The sequence below is a fragment of the Lithobates pipiens genome, unplaced genomic scaffold (assembly GCF_037356315.1).
Source record: "Lithobates pipiens isolate NorthernLeopardFrog02 unplaced genomic scaffold, aLitPip1_a1.2 Scaffold_18, whole genome shotgun sequence".
In the NCBI taxonomy this organism is placed as follows: domain Eukaryota; kingdom Metazoa; phylum Chordata; class Amphibia; order Anura; family Ranidae; genus Lithobates; species Lithobates pipiens.
This window is the reverse complement of record NW_027507758.1, coordinates 618,178,359-618,197,791: the sequence shown is the minus strand read 5'-3', so window position 1 is coordinate 618,197,791 and position 19,433 is coordinate 618,178,359. Positions and strand designations below refer to the sequence as shown.

General features: G+C 44.1%; 1 protein-coding gene and 1 pseudogene across 2 annotated transcripts in view; one reads left to right on the top strand and one right to left on the bottom strand.

Moving 5' to 3' along the window:
• LOC143986844 (uncharacterized) overlaps positions 1-19,433 on the bottom strand; it is a 247,655-nt gene that overhangs the window by 70,379 nt on the left and 157,843 nt on the right.
• On the top strand, positions 1,851-15,101 carry LOC143989447 (uncharacterized; annotated as a pseudogene). Its single transcript, XR_013277035.1, has 6 exons — positions 1,851-1,907; positions 4,382-4,495; positions 8,051-8,185; positions 12,391-12,597; positions 12,703-12,847; positions 13,276-15,101. The product of XR_013277035.1 is annotated as an uncharacterized LOC143989447 (transcript).

Sequence of the window (19,433 nt, the reverse complement as noted above, 5' to 3'; positions counted from 1 at the left end):
GGAGGTACAACTTGCTTGAATACCAATTTAGTTAAGCTGTTGACTAACCACCTCCCCCAAACAAACCAAATTCTGCCCAAACATGGGTTCAGTCCAAACCTGGAGCTCATTCCTCATAGTCTGTTTATTGGTCCCTGGTGACCAATGTGAGAAGGATCCCCTTATATCAGTAGTCAGTTAGAGGATTGTCATGAAATCATTGTTACTGAGAGGCAGAAATTGTTCATTAGACAAGGAACCCCTAGAAACCTTTGGAGAAACCCTGGCTGAGAAAGGCTGGACTAGGCAGTAATATATTTCTATCCCCCTTAGTAGGAGTGGCGATGACCCCATCTATAAGGATATAATACAGTATATACACACACAGCACAAGGCAGTTGTTTCATCAGATTTGGTGACCTGTCAGATTGTGTAACGGAAGCGACGTTTCGTCGCCGCCATCTTGCTACACCCTGCAATCCTCCATAGTAAGGATAGACTGAGAAGGGGGAAAGCGGACATCTTGTTACACCCACTGGAGTTTTGCATTTTACACTTATTTTTTAGCAGTAAACAGATTATATTGTGAAAAACAGTACTTAGAACTCCATATCAATGTTTCGATGTTGAATTTTAAAAGCAGCGAACTTCTGTCAGCTTAGCAAACCTGTGAGATCAGCAGGCTTGCCGCTGCTTTTAAAATTCAACATCTGAACACTCAAACGGAGTTCTAAGTATTGCATTTCACAATATAACCTCAGTTTACAGTTAAAAATAAGTGTGATGATATGTGGGATTACCCATTTAAGACGCTGCTGTCAGCCAGGGATAGGCTAATTCAATTTAAACTTTTACACAGGGTGTACTATACCCCGGCAAGGATAGATGGGATATATGGCACAGATGCGGCAGTATGCTGGCGCTGCCCGGACAATCATGCTGACTTTGACCATGTGTTCTGGCAGTGCCGGCAGATACAAGTATTCTGGAAAGGGGTGACACACACTATACAGACGGTGCTTTCGGTGCCGATTCCTGTTACGGTCGCGACATGTTTACTCGGGCTGGTGGAGGAGTTGGCACCCAGAAGGGCACAAAGAATTAGGATTTCACTTTCCTTGTTCTATGCCCGTAAGGCTATTCTGTTGTGTTGGAAGAGACCAGAGCCGCCCACAGTGTCATTCTGGAAAAGTATAATTAACAAATCACTACCAATGTATAAAGCTACCTACTTGAGTAGGGGATGTCCCAAAAAATTGGAGAAAGTGTGGCAATGTTGGCTAGATGCTAAAGATACTGTGAATTAATCCATTGTGATGGGGCTGGGTTTTGATTTCAAGCTTGCTATACTGGGCGGGGGAGTGATATGAGTATGGTATTTTTCTGTATGCGGGTTGGACGGTACTGTCATGGATGTTTTGGACATGTAATATTTGTTATAGTTGGGAATACGGAATGAGATTTCGTATTGGTTGGAAGGCTGCACAGGGGATTAAGGGGGGGGGTGGGTTGGTACATGTGTGTTGTACTGTATGTGTTGATAAAACTGTTAATAAATAAATAAAAAAAATAAGTGTGAAATGCAAAACTATGGTGGGTGTAACAAGATGTCCGCTTGCCCCCTTCCCACTCTATCCTTACTGTGGGCGAGTGCGGGGTGTAGCAAGATGGCGGCGACGTAACATCACTTTCGTTACACATTCTCTGACGGGTCGCCAAATCTGATGAAGTACCATGTTCACACTAAGAGACGTTTCTTGGGGCTGCAGTTCCTCTGAGCTCCACAAGGTGGGGATCTTACTTCTACCCAGATGGGAAGTCTCTATGGAAAACAGGAAGTGATGTCAGGTATGGACAGGAACTTCCGGGTGAGACATGAGTCGGGAGGAATGAGAGAGGAGATATTGCTGGAAGTGGCAGCAGAGGAGGTAATAAGATCTTATTTTCTATTTACACCCAGTAACCCCCCGTCATGTCCGTCCTCTTCCTCCATAGTCACTGTGATGTCTTTTGTCTCCAGCAGATGATGATACACACATATATAGTGTGGAAACCGGCGATCGGCTATCTAGTAATAGCAATCAGAGCAGCTAACTAACCGACCGATTGCTATTACAAGCAGCAGGAGGTGATGTCCACCCCCCTTCCTGCTGTCTTCTGCAGCTTGCTCGGGATCTCCCATCCCACCGGGAGAACCGGGCGACCAGTCAGCACATCCGCTGGCTGTCCCGACAGCCAAGTAAGGCCGGATTCAGCTGTTCAGAGTAGTAACCTGGTGTTCCGTCGATATGTGCCCGCCGTTGAAAAGTGCCCCGCGCATGAGCAGAACGGAACAGCACTCCATCTGATTTCCCCCGATCAGCTGGAGTGACGTCACCATAGCGCATGGGGCCTTTTTTTTCGACGGAAGATACAATTTCTCAGGCACAGTTTAATGCTATTCAAACAGTATTTGTCATATTGTGCCTCGCTGATGCGCCGTGGGTTTACAGCGAGGCACAATCTGACATCTACGGCGTCCCTCCGCTCTTTGCATAGCTTTGAATTGTGCCCATGAAATGGTATCTCCCGTCGAAAAAAAAACCTCCTACGATCTGCGCACGCGCTATGGTGACGTCACTCCAGCTGGTCGGCAAATCAGCTGGCGTGCCCTTTCCGTTCTGCGCATGCGCGGGTACATTTAGACGGAGGACACAAATCAATAGAACACCGGCAGCAAGGACATGTTATCACTTCTGGTTGTCAACAGCGCCATTTAAAAATAAAAAGTATTCAAAAACACAGATCTTGGTGTTTTGAATGCTTTTAAGGGCAGAGGAGGGATTTGGGGGTTCGTAGACCTCAGATCCCTCCATAAAGATTACCTGTCACATGCCTTTTGCTGTCACAAAGGATTTTTACATTAAAAATGATAAAACTATTTAAAGCAACAGTGTAAAAATAAGAAAAATAAAATAAATGAATAATTAAAATAAATAAATGAATATGCCCCGTGCTAGTGCTCAAAGGCGAACGCACGCAGTGATCATCCCACACTAGAGAGAGAGAGCGCTTCTAAGCGCAAACGCTCATGAACGCTGCAATACACGCGGCATGTAAAAGTGGCAAAACGAAAAAAAAAAAAAAAAAGTGGCAAAACGGACGTTTCTGACCGTCGGTTGCTAGCTGTCAAGTTCCAGCATTCAGAAGAGGTTTTTAAACGTTCCATGTACGTGAAGCCTAATGCCGCGTACACACGATCGGACTTTGCGGCGGAACCAGAGTCCGTCGGACAATTGGATCGTGTGTGGGCTCCAGTGGACTTTTTCTTCCCAAAAGCTTTTAGCGGACAATCCGTTCATCTGTGTGCTAGTCCGACGGACTAAAACCGACGCTAGGGCAGCTACTGGCTATGAACTTCCTTATTCTACGTCATCACGTTCAAATCCGTCTGACTTTTGGAGTGATCGTGCGTGGCCAAGTCCATTCGTTTGAAAGTCCGGCGGACCTCAGCTGCAAAGTCAGTCGGATTGTCCGCCGGACCATGTCCTTAAAAGTCCAGTCGTGTGTACACGGCATAAATCTAAAGTGGTAACCTGTAAAATCGTTTAAAGCGCCGTTAGTCGCCGTTACACGGGCATGCACAATTTTAAAGCATGACACGTTTGGTATCTATTTACTCGGCGTAACATTATCATTTATATTTTACAAAAGGAGATGGGTTATCTATTGTGTTTGTTGCATTACAATTCAATAAAATGATTTTTTTTTTTTAAAAAACAGCGTTTGGAAAACTGCTACGCAAATACTGTGTGACATTAAAAATTGCAATACCCACCAATTTATTCTCTGGGGTCTCTACTTTTAAAAAATATCTATAATATTGAGGGTTCTCACAAATTTTCAAGCAAAAGTACTGATTGTTGCATGTAAACGAAAGTGTCAGAAAAAAGGTCTGGAGCTGAAGTGGATAGACAAGACAATGGCCATCCTGACCATACATGGCCTATATAGGGCAATTATTAAACTTCACAGGTAGCAAATGAGCAATTATTACAATATGCACCCAACACAATGATGGAGTGCACAGTATGACAGTGACGTCACTCCCGTCAGTCAGCAGGCTCCCAGAGATTGGAGTCTTGCATTCCTTGTCTGCAGATCAAAAACTAATCAAAACCAGTTCCGAAACAAAAGAAACCCAAAGAAAAAAAAGGAGTTTCTGAAATGATAGACCAAGATGGTTCTGGGACCTTGAATATGTACAAACACTAAACAGTCCATGTGTTCCCATGGGGGTAGTAGTTCTTAAATGTACAGAAACCCTCCTATTACCCTCCCTCACATCCACATCCTATTATTGTGTGACCAACACCATCCAAATAATTCTTACTCTGATTTACCAAAGTTATCTGTCTACAAGGAGACCTGTATAGATGAAATTATGGCACCAATGAGGATGGAGGAGGACTGGAGTCACATGACTGAGAAGATACTAAACTTCACCCTGGAGATCATCTACCTGCTGACCAGAGAGGTGAGGAGGATTTTGGGAGGTCACATGACATCTCTCTTATCTCTATTAACCACTTGCTGACCGGGCCATAGCCGAAAAACGGCTACAGCGTGGTCGGATAACTCTGGGAGGGTGTACTATAACGTCCTCCCAGAATCGCACTGTGACCGTCTCCCAGACCTGGTGTGTCACGGATCGGCATGACACTGACCCTTTACGGCATGGCACTGACCCTTTACCACGTGATCACTCTATCCAATGATGGGGTGATCACTTGTAAACAAACCGGAGCATGTCCGGTTCGGCTCCTTCCCTCTCCTCATGCCGATCAGTACAGCGTGTAAGGAGAGGAGGTGCAGCAGCACTGCGGGCTGGATCTGAAGTGCCCACAGCACTGATATGTGCCCATCCCTGGCTCATCTATCCACATTCATGTTCCATCCCTGGCTAATCCATCCACAGCCATTCTCCATCCCTGGCTCATCCATTTACATTCATGCTCATCCATGCTCCATCCCTTCCTCATCCATCCACAGCCATTTTCTATCCCTGGCTCCTCCATTCACATTCATGCTCATCCATGCTCCATCCCAGGCTCATCCATCCACTGCCATGCTCCATCCCTGGCTGATCCATCCCCATTCATGCTCCATCCCTGGCTGATCCATCCCCATTCATGCTCCATCCCTGGCTGATCCATCCCCATTCATGCTCCATCCCTGGCTCATCCATCCCCGTTCATGCTCCATCCCCGTTCATGCTCCATCCCTGGCTCATCCATCCCCATTCATGCTCCATCCCTGGCTCATCCATCCCCATTCATGCTCCATCCCTGGCTCATCCATCCCCATTCATGCTCCATCCCTGGCTCATCCATCCCCATTCATGCTCCATCCCTGGCTCATCCATTCACACCCATGCTCCATCCCTGGCTCATCCATCTACATTCATTCTCTATCCCTAGCTTGTTCATGCTCATCCATGCTCCATCCCTAGCTCATCAGTGCCACATCGGTGATCATCCCGAAGCCATGCCACATAAGTGATCATCCGTGCCACATCCATGCCACATCAGTGCTCATCTGTGCCACATCGGTGCTCATCCATGCCATGTAAGTCTAGAAATTATATGTGTAATTGATGCCCTTGGAACACCTGCAGGTGCTCCCTGCATGTTGGGCCTCAGTATGTGGCCAGGCTGTGAAAAAGTCTGGCATATGTGCCATCGCCATACTCGGGAGTAGGGATGAGCCCGATGTTCGAGTCAAACCCAAGTTCGACTCGAACATCGGGTGTTTGCAGAGCAGCGAACATTATGCGGTGTTCGTGGCAAATTCGAAAGGTGGGGTCGCCTGTTTATGTCACTGTAACGAAACGTCCCACACTCCACTTGAGTGCTTTCGTCATTTACCACTTCCTCCCAGTCTGAATATAGATATCAGATATTCCAACCGTTCACAAGCACAAAACAAGACAATACTTGTTTAGTTGCTGAACATGGACTGTTTATTAGAACCAAAATACAAGTCTTATATACAGTAGAAGAGGAGGTCCCCCCTCCTGCTCATATTACTCTAACAATACACCTGTAACCAGAAACAGAATTAACATGAGCTAATTAACTAATCCCTTAAAGCAGCTGATGTGACTCAGTGCCCTCCTGAGCATTGTTATGATTAATCAGGATTTCACTACAGGTCAGACTTGTTGTCACCAAGCTTCACACAGTAGATGATACATTCTCATAAGTATAAACACAGGACACCTTCTTACAATAGCAGGAGCTCCAGCAGGAGTAGGCCTGTCTCCTACAGTGTACAGAGGCCAATGTGATCGGCTCTCTCAACTAACCTGTTGAGTTCAGAATCAACCAAGAATAGTCTTTACATATATCCTGGGAGATATTGTGGATAAATATTACTGTCCCATTTTAAGTAATCAAAGATATATTTTCTTAGTGGCACAGGTTGACTTAGACATAAGAGGTGCATGGGGAGCTGAAACATGGGTTTCCCAACCTTTCCCAGAGATTCTTGGTTCCACGTGCTTTCCTGGAACAGTCACCGAGTGGCCCCGCCCTCAGCTATATAACAGCTGTCACCGAGAAGAAGCGTCACTCGGCAGGAGCCCCCCATGGAGGCGGAGCTGTTGTGGCTTTTTTTTTTCTTTTTTCAGTCTGTCGGGCGGCGTGAGATGGATCTACATCACAAGACATTTTTATATTTTTATTTTTTAATAAAGGACTTGTCCAAAAATGTCTCCTGCCTTTTTTTTAACTATTTTTTACACTTTTTTTCTGTGAAATGGTAGGGGTATAATTTACCCGTTACCAATTCACATAGGGGGGAGGCCAGGATCCCCTTGTTAAAGGTGGCTTCCAGATTCCAATAAGCTGCAGACCCCCACAACCACCGGGCAAGGGTTGTGGGAATGAGACACTTGTCCCCATTAACATGGGGACAAGGGGCTTTGGGGGGCTACTCCAAAGCACCCTCCCCATGTTAAGGGTATGTGGCCTGGTATGGTTCAGGAGGAGGGGGCACTCTCTTGCCCCCCCTCGTTTTCATGTGGCCTGCCAGGTTGCCTGCTCTGATAAGGGTCTGGAATGGATTTTGGGGGGGGCCTCTACACCGTTTTTTTTTTTTTTTTAATTGGCGCAGGTTTCCCCTTAAAATCCATACCACACCTGAAGGGCCTGGTATGGATTTTGGGGGGAGCCCCACGCAATTTTATATTTTACATTTTTGGTTTGGGGTTCTCCTTTATATTTATACCAGACCCAAAGGACTTGGTAATGGACTGGGGGGAACCCATGCCGTTTTTTTTTTTTTCAATGAGTTTTATCTATATTGCTGAGACCTGACAATTCATTACAGCCGCGATCAGTTTTAAATGACTTTTTTTCCTTTAGAAATGTAATTTTGCTGTGGTATTGTTCCAAACGCGGGAAAACTGCGTCATACTATAGACACCCCCCAGGCACGATATTTAAAAGAATATTTCATTATTATTGTTTCACTTTAAACATTATTAAAATCACTGCTCCCGAAAAAACAGGCCATTTTTAAAACTTTTTTTTTTTTTTTTTTGCATTGATACATGCCTCCTGGGGCAGAACCCAGGTCCCCAAACACTTTTTATGACAATACCATGCATATAAGTCTTTAAAATGAGCACTTTTTTGATTTTTCATGTTCATGTCCCATACACGTTAATGATGTTCGTGTGTTCGCCCACATTTTTTTGCCTGTTCGCATGTTCTGGTGCGAACCAAACCGGGGGGGTGGGGGTGTTCGGCTCATCCTTTCTCAGGAGGAGTAGCAAAATGTATTTTGGGGTGTAATTGCAAGTATGCATATGCTTTGTGTGAGGAATAACCTGCTAATTTGACAGTTTTGTGGAAAAAAATATATCTTTATTTTGCAAAGAATTGTGGGGAAAAAAATACAACTTCAAAAAACTCACCATGCCTCTTACTAAATACCTTGGACTGTCTACTTTCCAAGAAGGGGTCATGGGGGGGGGGGTGTATTTGTACTGTCCTGGCATGACATTCCTATTGGTTTTCCAATACAGAGATTTCCTCCTGTGAAGTCAGGTGATCATATGACCATCACAGTGCCTCCATGTGACTCCCTAAAACCAGAGAGACACAACATGGAGAAGATTCTAGAAGTCACCAAGAGGATGATGGAGCTGCTGACAGGAGAGGTGAGCGGTGCTGGGAATTCTGGGACATTATCCAGTAACAGACAAGGGATGTGTCTGGATGGTGACTGTATCATTGTGTGTGTCAGGTTCCTATAAGGTGTCAGGATGTCACTGTCTATTTCTCCATGGAGGAGTGGGAGTATTTAGAAGGACACAAGGATCTCTACAAGGACGTCATGATGGACAATCTCTGATAGTATCATTAAGATCTGTACTATTACAATTGATGCCATTTTTATTATATATTCAGAGTGAAAACCTGAGTGATTCCAAAGTTTAGGTTTAAACAGAAGAGATGTATGTTTGTTACAATTGGGGGCCACCAACAGGGCAGTAAACCTGGGCTGCTGTCACGGGCCTGGGCCCTATCAACTCAAAAGGAGGGCAGCTTTACCGTTTAAATATATTGAAAGCATTTTTAAGCTTTTGCCCAAGCTCCTAGGCTTGCTGTAACATGAAGTATATTTTCCTGGGCCCCATCACTTCAGCAGAGGGGTCCAGGTGGCAAGGAGCAGAAAGGGACTCTTTTCTTAATTTCGGGTGCAGGCAGCTTAAGTCACACTGTGTTTTGCGATGCTGATCAGTGCAGGCCAGCCATGGCTGATCGCAGCCTTTCGCTGGCCGATGATTCTTTCACAGGCGGAGCAATCATCCCTTCCTCCTTGATTGGGCAAAGCTTAGCGCAGTAAAAGCTAGTTGTTAAGGAGCGAGACTGGGAAGCCAGCAGCCATTGTCCTTAACAACTGATGAGTCATCAGCTGTCAATGGGCTTGCCCGCTGACAGCTGAGTAAAAAAATAAAAGCTGGTAAAAAAAAAAGTAAAAAAAAAAACCCTGCGTGGGCCCCCCCCCCCCCCCAAATCCACACTAGACTCTTATCCGGGCATGCAGCCTGGCTGGTCAGGAAAGAGGGGGGATGAGAGAGCACCCCCCCCTTTACTGAACAGGTCACATGCCCTCAACTTGAAGGTGTGGTTGCTTTGGGGCAGGGAGGCTCTGTCCCACCACCCCAAAGTCCTTTTTCCCCATGTTGATGAGCAGTGGCCGGTTGGTTGTCGGGGTCTGCAGGTGGGGGACTTATCGTAATTTTGAAGCTTTGTTTAACGAGGGAGCCCCCAGAGCATGCCCTCCCCATGTGAATGAGTATGCATTGCACTCCTGCCCATTCACCAAAAAAGTGTAAAAAAGTAATAAAAACACAGACCGTTTTTGACAATTCCTTTATTAACTACCTTCCACCCGCCGTATAGTAAAATGACGGCGGGCGGGATCCCCTCTTGTTCTGGGGTGCCGTCATGACGTCGTCCCTAGGACACAGGGCGACCCTGCTCTCAGTAAAGAGCTGATGACGCGGCTATTTACCCATGTGATCAGCTGTGTCCAGTCATAGTGGATCACATGGAAATACGGAAGTGCCGTTTTATCGGCTCTCCTCGCCTCACACTGGCAGAGTGTGAGACGAGGAGAGACAATTAGTGGCATCTCCTCACAGGGGAGACCTATAAATCAGTGCCCTGATTATCAGTGCAGCCCCATCAGTGACACCAGTCAGTGCTGCCTACAATTGCCCATTAGTGCCGCATATCAGTGGCCATCAGTACCAGTCATTAGTGCTTCCTCATCAGTACTCTTCAGTGAAGGAGAAAAATTACTCATTTACAAAATTTACTGACAGAATCTACGAAAAAAAAGTTTTTTTTTACATTTTCAGTCTTTTTTTTTTAAGCAAAAAAAAGAGAAACCCAGTGGAGACTAAATATCTCCAAAAGAAAGCTCTATTTGTAGGAAAAAATTATAAATTTTTTATTTGGGTACAGTGTAGCATGACCGAGCAATTGTCATTCAAAACCTAAAAATTGGCCTGGGTAGGAAGGGGGTGAAAGTGCCCGGTTTTGAAGTGGTTAAAAAAAAAATGTAAAATTGACATCACTAAAGAAAAAAAAAACAAGTCAAATAACATTAAAAAATGACTTGCGTTTGCCGGCCCCCGGCTATTGAAAAAAAAAAAAGCCCTGATGCAGTCACACCTGCCCGCTGTACCGAAAAAAATCTAACAAAAAAAGCTGCCGCCATCCTTGAAGGCTGGCCGCCTACTGCAGGCTCCTCCGTTTTGACAGTTCTTATATAGGTAAGGGGCGGCAGCATGCACCATGTCAGAAGGGGGCGGTGCCACCAGGTGACATAGCCATGTGGCCCCACCCCTTACCTATATAAAAACTTTCAAATGGTGGTGCCTGCAGTAGGCGGCCAGCCTTCAAGGATGGCGGCAGCAGTTTTGTTTTTCTTTTACTAGCATGAGCACACATATGCCATTGCCTTGCATGTAAGAAAAAAAAACATCAAGCGGTTTACAACCGCTTTAACCAGCCCCCACCCACTGTATGGACAAATGACAGCAGGCGGGATACTCTGCTGTTCTGGGGGCAAGCAGTGCAACGATCACGGGCGCACTGTGTCACTGGTACACGTCGTGAACCCGTTCTTGGTAAAGAGCCGATGACATGGCTCTCTTCCCATGTGATCAGCTGTGTCCAATCACAGCTCATCACATATAAAGAAGGAAACGCCGTTTATCGGCTCTCCTCACCTCTCAGTGACAGAGGGAGGAGAAGAGAGATGATCAGTGGCATTTCCTCACAGGGGAGACCTGTATAGGTAATCAGTGCAGCCCCAACAGTGCCCAGCAGTGATGCCAGTCTGTGTCCATCAGTGATGTCAATCTTTGCCCAGCCAGGATGTCAATCTGTGCCCATCAGTTAAATCAATCTGTGCCCATCAGTAATGCAAGTCAGTGCTCCCTTTCAGTGCCCATCAGTGCCACCTATCAGTTCCACCTATCCATGCCACCCATTATTGCTCATAAGTGCTGCCTATCAGTGCCGCCTATCCAGGCCACCCATCATTGCTCATAAGTGCTGCCTATCAGTCCCACCTATCCAGGCCACCCATCATTGCTCATAAGTGCTGCCTATCAGTGCCGCCTATCCAGGCCACCCATCATTGCTCATAAGTGCTGCCTATCAGTGCCGCCTATCCAGGCCACCCATCATTGCTCATAAGTGCTGCCTATCAGTGCAGCATATCCAGGCTGCCTATCAGTGCTGCCTATGATTGCCCATAAGTGCTGCTTATCAGTGCCACACATCCATGCTGCCCACCATTGCCCATAAGTGTCAGTGCTGCATATTGCTGCCTCCTCATCAGTGCCATCTCATCAGTGGCCATCACTGCCTCCTCATTAGTGCCACCCCTTCAGTGCTGTCTCATCCATGCCCATCAGTACCGCCCCATCGGTGCACATCAGTGAAGGAGAAAAAATACTTATTTACTACATTTTATGACAAAAACTAAGAAAAACTTTATTTTTTCAACATTTTCTGCCTTTTTTTTTCTTTTCTTTTAGCAAAAAAACAAAAAAAAACTCAGTGGTTATTAAATACCACTAAAAGAAAGCTCTATTTATATGAAAAAAATGATAAAAATGTCATATGGGTACAGCATTGCATGACCGTGCAATTGTCATTCAAAGTGCGACAGCGCTGAAAGCTGAAAATTGGCCTGGACAGGAAGGGGGTGAAAGTGCCTTGTATTGAAGTGGTTAATGTATTTTTTTTAATAGATTTTTTTTTGTGTTTTCATAAATGTTGCGCTAATATAGTTAGATAGTTACATGGTTAATCTGGTTGAAAAAAAGACATGCAGTTCAATCAAAAAAAAATAATAATTTCACATAAAAACAAATCATAACTACCACCATTTTATTATCTTGGGCGTCTGCTTTCATAAAATATATCATATTTTGGAATTTTTACATAATCTCCAGACCTAAAATAATTTTCTCAAATGTAAAAAAAAAAAGAGAGAAAATCACCCTGGCCAATGAATGGGCTTGATAGATGTACTGAAAGGCTTACAATATATTAGGCCTTAAAGTCAGCTGCAGCATTCTCTCTAGGTGGGATGAGCTCAGGTGTGTTTGGATCCTAGTCTGAACCCACCTGAGCTATCCTGCCAGAAAGCCGTCACTGCATGCTGACAATCGTAAGTCACTGAGGCATTATCTGCCCCACAGCCACATGCATACATGCAGAGAACGCCTCGCCCACTTATGATCGGTAGGGCGAGAGGCCCTGTCAGGTTGGCTGTACAGGGCCCTGTGATTTCTAACAGCAGCTCTGGTTACAATGAATGTTTTATATCTTTCAGAGTGGAAGCGTCTGGGATTATAATATTGTTGTTAAAGAAGAGTATACAGAGGAGGATGAGGAGTATGGAGTGATGGAGGAGTTTTCAGAAGGACACAAGGATATGATGGAGCCATCTAATACCAGGAACCCACCAGAGAGATGTCCCCGCCCTCTGTATTCCCGGGATTCCACACAGGAAGATCGCACTATCCCCCACCATCATCAGGTGGGTGGAATGAAATATGGAACATAGACATGTGGAGATAATGTGTAGATTTTTCTTACGAGGTTATGTGTACAGATATTATTGTCCATCCTTCTCTTGGTTTAGGGCAAAAATCTGAGAGATATGAAAGTTGAGGGTAAAGCAGAAGAAGAAGAAGAGAGGTATGTGAGGGATGATCAGCAGTCTATGGAGGAGGATGGAATAACGGGGACATTTATAGAGGAGGACACTTCTACAGAGATCAGCACAGGTGGGTCATTAACTCTAAATTAATTCCTCCACCCATACTGCTCACTGATTGGCCCAGAATAGGGCAAGGGCTGGGAGGAGTCAATAACCCAGTGATGATGGTCTTCAGGATCAGTCCAGTCTTCATCTTGGTTGTTCTCCCCCCATCCTCACTCTCTGACCTCTGGTGGGGCTCAGCCCCGCTGTTATTCATGACTAAATCATGGACTAAATAAAGAAGTGCAGGACTTCTTGTGTTGGGAAGATGGCAATGAGTGATAGAGGGGGAGGGGACACTCGTCCTATAATCCCCTCATCACTGTCACTCCTATAAAAGACAGTTCTCGTTGTTTTCTCACTCTCTGACTTAGAAATTAACTGGTAGGGGATCCTGGTTTAAGTGAACCAATCAGCTTGTGTCTAGTAATAATCTTTGTATTTCTATTTTAGTAGATGGACGGGAGATGAGGAAAACCTCAGAGGATTGTCTCACTTTGTCTCCAGACTGTAAAGTAGAAGATGAGGCCATCACACAGTATAGTCCAGGAGAAAACCCGACTACCTCAAATGTCCATCCGGCACCACACAGTGTAGATGGACCATCGTATTCCTCTTATCCTGAGGAACCTCAGACTGTGAGGGACGGGGCCGTCCTTCCAACAGATAACAGGTTTCCCTGTACCGAGTGCGGGAAGTGTTTCCGTTTTATATCCAGCCTTAATGTACATAAAAGATCCCACACAGGTGAGAAGCCGCATTCCTGCCCTGAATGCGGGAAATGTTTTTCATCTAAGTCTGCTGTTAACAAACATAAGAGATTGCACACAGGTGAGAAGCCATATTCCTGTCCCCAGTGTGGGAAATGTTTTATAGAGAAATCCCATCTTTTCATACACGAGAGATCTCATACGGGTGAGAAGCCATATTCCTGTCCTGAGTGCGAAAAATGTTTTCCAGAGAAGTCCTCTCTTTATAAGCATCAGAGAGTTCATACAGGCGAGAAGCCGCATTCCTGTTCTGAGTGTGGAAAGTGTTTTCTAAACAAGTCAGAACTTGTCACACATCAGAGGTCTCATACTGGGGAAAAACCGTATTTCTGTTCCGAGTGTGGGAAATATTTTTCACAGAAGACCCATCTTAACAGACATCAGAGGTCTCACAAGGGTGAGAAGCCTTTTTCCTGTGCTGAGTGTGGGAAATGTTTTACAAGGAAGTTTGATCTATACAGACATCAGAGATCGCACACGGGTGAGAAGCCGTATTCCTGTCCCGAGTGCGGGAAATGTTTTTCAGACAAGCCCACTCTTTCCACTCATCAGAGATTCCACACAGGTGAGAAGCCGTATTCCTGTCCTGAGTGTGGAAAATATTTTTCAGTGAAGTCCAACCTTTACAAACATCAGAAATTGCACATGGGGAGAATCTGTATTCCTGTTCTGAGTGTGGGAAATGCTTTGTAAAAAAAATCAAAACTTGTCAGACATCAGAAGTCTCACACGGGGGATAAATCATATTGCTGTGTTGAGTGCGGGAAATGTTTTGTACAAACATCAGATCTCATCAGACATCAGAGGTCTCACACAGGGGAGAAGCCGTATTCCTGTCCTGAGTGTGGGAAATGTTTTTCAGTGACGTCCTCTCTTTACAAACATCAGAGATCTCACACGCAGAAGAAGCCACTTTCCTGTCCTGAGTGAGGGAATTGTTCCTCACTGAAGTCCTGTCTTCCTGTACATTGGGGATCCCACACAACCCTCGAGGTGTATTAGTGACTTGAGTGTGGGAAATGTCCTCTATATGAATGTTGCTGGACATCACAGCTCTCATGTGGGGAAGAAGCACACCCTGATATACACCTCAGATATACTCCATGGCTGATCTTCTTCATGTAAGAAACAGTTCATAAGGAGATCAGAGATCACCAAAGACATTGGATGACGTGTTGTACCGTGTTGGCCATTGATGGCAGTAGAAAAATAAAAATGGATTCATTACCTTTCATTGGCTGAGTAAACTTTGCAAACACTTATATGTCTAAATTTTACAAAAAATTGTTAAACAAATGTGACCAGCCATGATGAATGTTGACCATATTTTATTTCGTTTTGATGCCCCTGATGACGTCTGATACGACCAAACTTGTTGGGTGGAGCCTGGACACATGACGTTGCTGCACACATAAGGAGATCAGAGATCACCAAAGACATGGATGAAGTGTTGTACCGTGTTGACCATTGATAGTAGTAGAAAAATAAAAATGCAGTCATTACCTTTCATTGGCTGAGTACATTTTGTGGTGTAAGCTTCCACATACACTTAGAGGTGTATCTTTTAAAACAATTAGTTGAACAAATGTGTCAAGCATTTGCCAAGCCATGACGAATGTTGGTCATATTTTATTTCATACCGTGATTTCCTATGATTATAGGCTTCCTGTAATGGCTATAATGTGGTATTGCTATTTTTCCTTATGGAGCTATAAGAAATAATGCATTTTAGCATAAAAAATAAAAATTAAAAGTCAGCAGCTACAAATACTGCAGCTGCTGACTTTTAATAATCGGACACTTACCTGTCTCAGGGTCCAGCGATGCGGGGGATCGAAGCCCCGCTCGTCTCCCCCTCCATTCGGTTGGACCGGCATTGTAACTGTGGGCGCCCGGCTATGGCTTCACAGCCGGGCACCCACTGCGTATGCGCGAGCGGCACTGCGCGCCGTGATTGGCCACACAATCATCTGGGACCTGTCGCGTGTCCTAGATGATTGACAAGAGGGAGGTGGCAGAGCTGAGCATTTCCTGCGCCAAGGGGAAGTGATGACAAGAGCCAGGGCACTAAAGGAGGCAGACTACGAGGGACCCCCTAGCAACAGCCATTTAGAGGTGATAAAAAAAATCCAAATTTTATTAATTTTTTTCTAGGCACATTCATGATTTTTTATTTTTTTTTGGGTGGAACATCACTTTAATTAAATCTGTAACAGCTGGACAAATGCTTGTCCCATTCTTTTAAAAAAAAAAAAAATTTTTTATACACAGACCGCTTATTTTTTTTTTATTTTTCCGTCAGACATGGTTTCATAGAAATAACTAAGCCCTCATACAGTTATGAGTACAGTAGACATTGAAGGACATAAACCAACAGTATTAACCACCTAAGGACCGAGCCTCTTTCTGAGATTTGTTGTTTACAAGTTATAAACAGTTTTTTTTTTTTATGCTAGAAAATTTCTTAGAACCCTCAAACATTATCCATTTTTTATTTTCTAACACCCTAGAGAATAAAACGGCGGTCGTTGCAATACTTTGTCACACCGTATTTGTGCAGCTGTCTTACAAGCGCAATATTTTTGGAAAAAAATACACACTTTTTGAATGAAAAAATAAGACAACAGTAAAGTTAGCCCAATTTTTTTTTTATATATATTGTGAAAAGATGATGTTACGCCGAGTAAATTGATACCCAACATGTCAGGCTTCAAAATTGTGCCCGCTCGTGGAATGGCGACAAACATTTACCCTTAAAAATCTCCATCGGCCACGTTTAAAAAATTCTACAGGTTGCATGTTTTGAGTTACAGAGGAGGTCTAGGGCGAGAATTATTGCTCTCGCTCTACCGTTCGCGGCGATACCTCACATGTGTGGTTTGAACACCAATTTCATATGCGGCCGCTACTCGCGTATGTGTTCGCTACCCACCACGCGAGCTCACCGGGGCGGGGTGCATTTAAAAATTATTTTTTTTCTTATTTATTTCACCTTTTTATTTCTTATTTTTACACTGTTCTTTAAAAAAAAAATTGTGTCACATCCCTTGTAATAGAAATCAAAGCATGATAGGACCTCTTAAATATGAGATCTAGTGACCCTAGACCTCACATCTCATATTTACACTAAAATGTAATAATAATAAAGAAAAATGTTGAAATTTTAAAAAATATGAAAATAAAAATGTCCCTTTTAGGAGCTATGGGCGGAAGTGACGCTTTGACGTCGCTTGCGCCTTGCAATGATATGGAGACAGGTGGGGACCATCTTCCCTTCACTCGTCTCCATGTCACACAAGGAGCAACATCCAATCACCTCCGCTGCTGCCGACGGGTCCGTTAAGCGGTGGAGGGTACCGGAACGGGGCTGGTAAAAGTGATCTTGCAGCGAATCTGCTGCAGAGACCACTCTTATCTTGAAGCGGACTGCCCTCTGAAGAGGAGGATACCTGGGTTGTGGCAGCTAGCTGCTGCCATAACAAAGCTATTTCTATTCAAAGTACTGACGTATAACAGTGGTGAGCGGTCAGGAAGTGGTTAAAGCGTAAGTAAACCCATCCACACAACAATTACATTTCCGGCACATGCCAGAAAATGTGACGCTCCCATTGGTTGCGCTTTCAACCAAACTGTCAAACCATCCAATGGCTGGTGTCTAAACTGATCACATGTGCTGCATCATGGCAGTTGTAGATTAAAGAGAGGCCAAGATGGCAGCTTCCTTGGCTGAAAACGACAGGTGGGTTTGCTCCCACTTTAAGGACCGGAAGGATTTGCCCTCTTAATGACCAGGCCATTTTTCGCGATACGGCACTGCGTCGCTTTAACTGACAATTGCACAGTCATGCGACGACGTACCTAAACAAAATTGATTTCCTTTTTTTCTCACAAATAGAGCTTTCTTTTGGTGGTATTTGATCACCTCTGCAGTTTTTATATTTTTCGCAAACAAAAAAAAAGCGACAATTAAAAAAAAAAAATCCTTTTTGCTATAGTAAATATCCATAATAAAAATCCTCTTCATCAGTTTAAGCCAATATGTGTTCTTCTACATATGTTTAGTAAATAAAATCGCAATAAGCATATATTGATTGGTTTGTGCAAAAGTTATAGCGTCTACAAAATAGGGGATAGATTCATGGCATTTTTATCATTTATTTTTTTACTAGTAATGGCGGTGATCAGCGATTTTTATCGGGACTGTGACATTGCGGCGGACAGATCGGACACTTTTTTGGGGCCAGTGACATTTATACAGTGATCAGAGCTAAAAATAGCCACTGTATAAATGTCACCGAAAGGGAAGGGGTTAACACTAGGGGGGCGATCAAGGGGTTAAGTTTTCCCTAGGGAGGTGTTTCCAACTGTGGGGGGAGGGGACTGACTGGAGGAGGAGAGAGATCGCTGTTCCTGATCACTAAGAACAGCAGATCTCTCTCTCTCTCTCGGCTGTTTCAGGGGTGGACTGACAACTCATGCAGCCCCCAGGCAATCAGAGATTATGGGATCACACAGGTTACACATACATGTATACACAGATAGACCAAATGGACATCGGTAAGGGACATTTCAGAGGCAGAAGTAAAAAAAAAAAAAACACAGATTTTTACATACTGTCCCTGGTTTTACTGAGGCTAGCAACCCTGATGGGGCCCCCTAGTGGCCCGAGGCCCTCGGGCAGTGCAATCACGGGTCAACTGTGGGAAAGTACAAAGAAGATTACATTGAGTAATCGAGCCTCAATCTTATTTGCTCTCAAAAGCAGGCACATCCTTCACATTGTACAAAATAGTGTAGCGCTAAAAAAAGTCTGTCTCAGTAAACTGAGAGAAACGTGAAATGTCAAAACAACCTGTGAACTGAAATGTTAAGTGCAGAAATCATACACAAGTGAATAGATCATATGATGATGAACGCAAAAGTCTTAAAGTCCACACAGATGTATGAGAGTGGAAAAGTTATTTCTCCTCAATCTCCACCTGGAGTTAAAACGTGTAGTTACTTGAAAGGTACAATACACTTGTGGACATATCAGGGAAATTCACAAGGGTACAGTTGGGTGCTCTTACCAGATGTGATGGACACGCCTACCATACGGCAGTGCGTCAAACAGGCTCATAATGCTGGGTTCCTGGTGGTGTGAGGATGCCGTGCTGAGTTGTATTCGTGGATCTACGACTCCAGACCACTCGCTAGCTGGTTTGCGGCTCCAGAACACTCGACAACCAGACCAATCCCAGAAGTAATGTTGGTGGACAGATACTCAACAGTGCCCAGATATAAAACAAGGCGAAAAATGGAGCTCCATATGGGGCAGGACAACCAAAAAATGGTTTATTAAAATAAAAAGTATCTTACAAAGAAATGTAGGATAAAATGATAAAAAAAGTGCTCACAAATCTATAAAAAGCAATGTGGGGTGCAAGGAACTGCTGGCCCGACGCATTTCGGCAAAAGAGTCTTTTTTATCATTTTATCCTACATTTCTTTGTAAGATATTGTGTAAGATATTGTGAGATTTGTGTAGGAAAGAAATGTAGGATAAAATAAGATATTGTGAGATTTGTGTAGGAAAGAAATGTAGGATAAAATGATAAAAAAAAGTGCTCACAAATCTATAAAAAGCAATGTGGGGTGGCCCGACGCATTTCGGCGAAAGAGTCTTTTTTATCATTTTATCCTACATTTCTTTCCTACACAAATCTCACCTTAATATCCGGGTTTATTTTCTACTTTATTTTCTAGTTGTGATCTTTTCTACAATACTTTGTTATAATAATATAACACGCTGTGTATTGTACACAAATTAGTAACTACTCAGCCTCCACATTCCAGACAAGT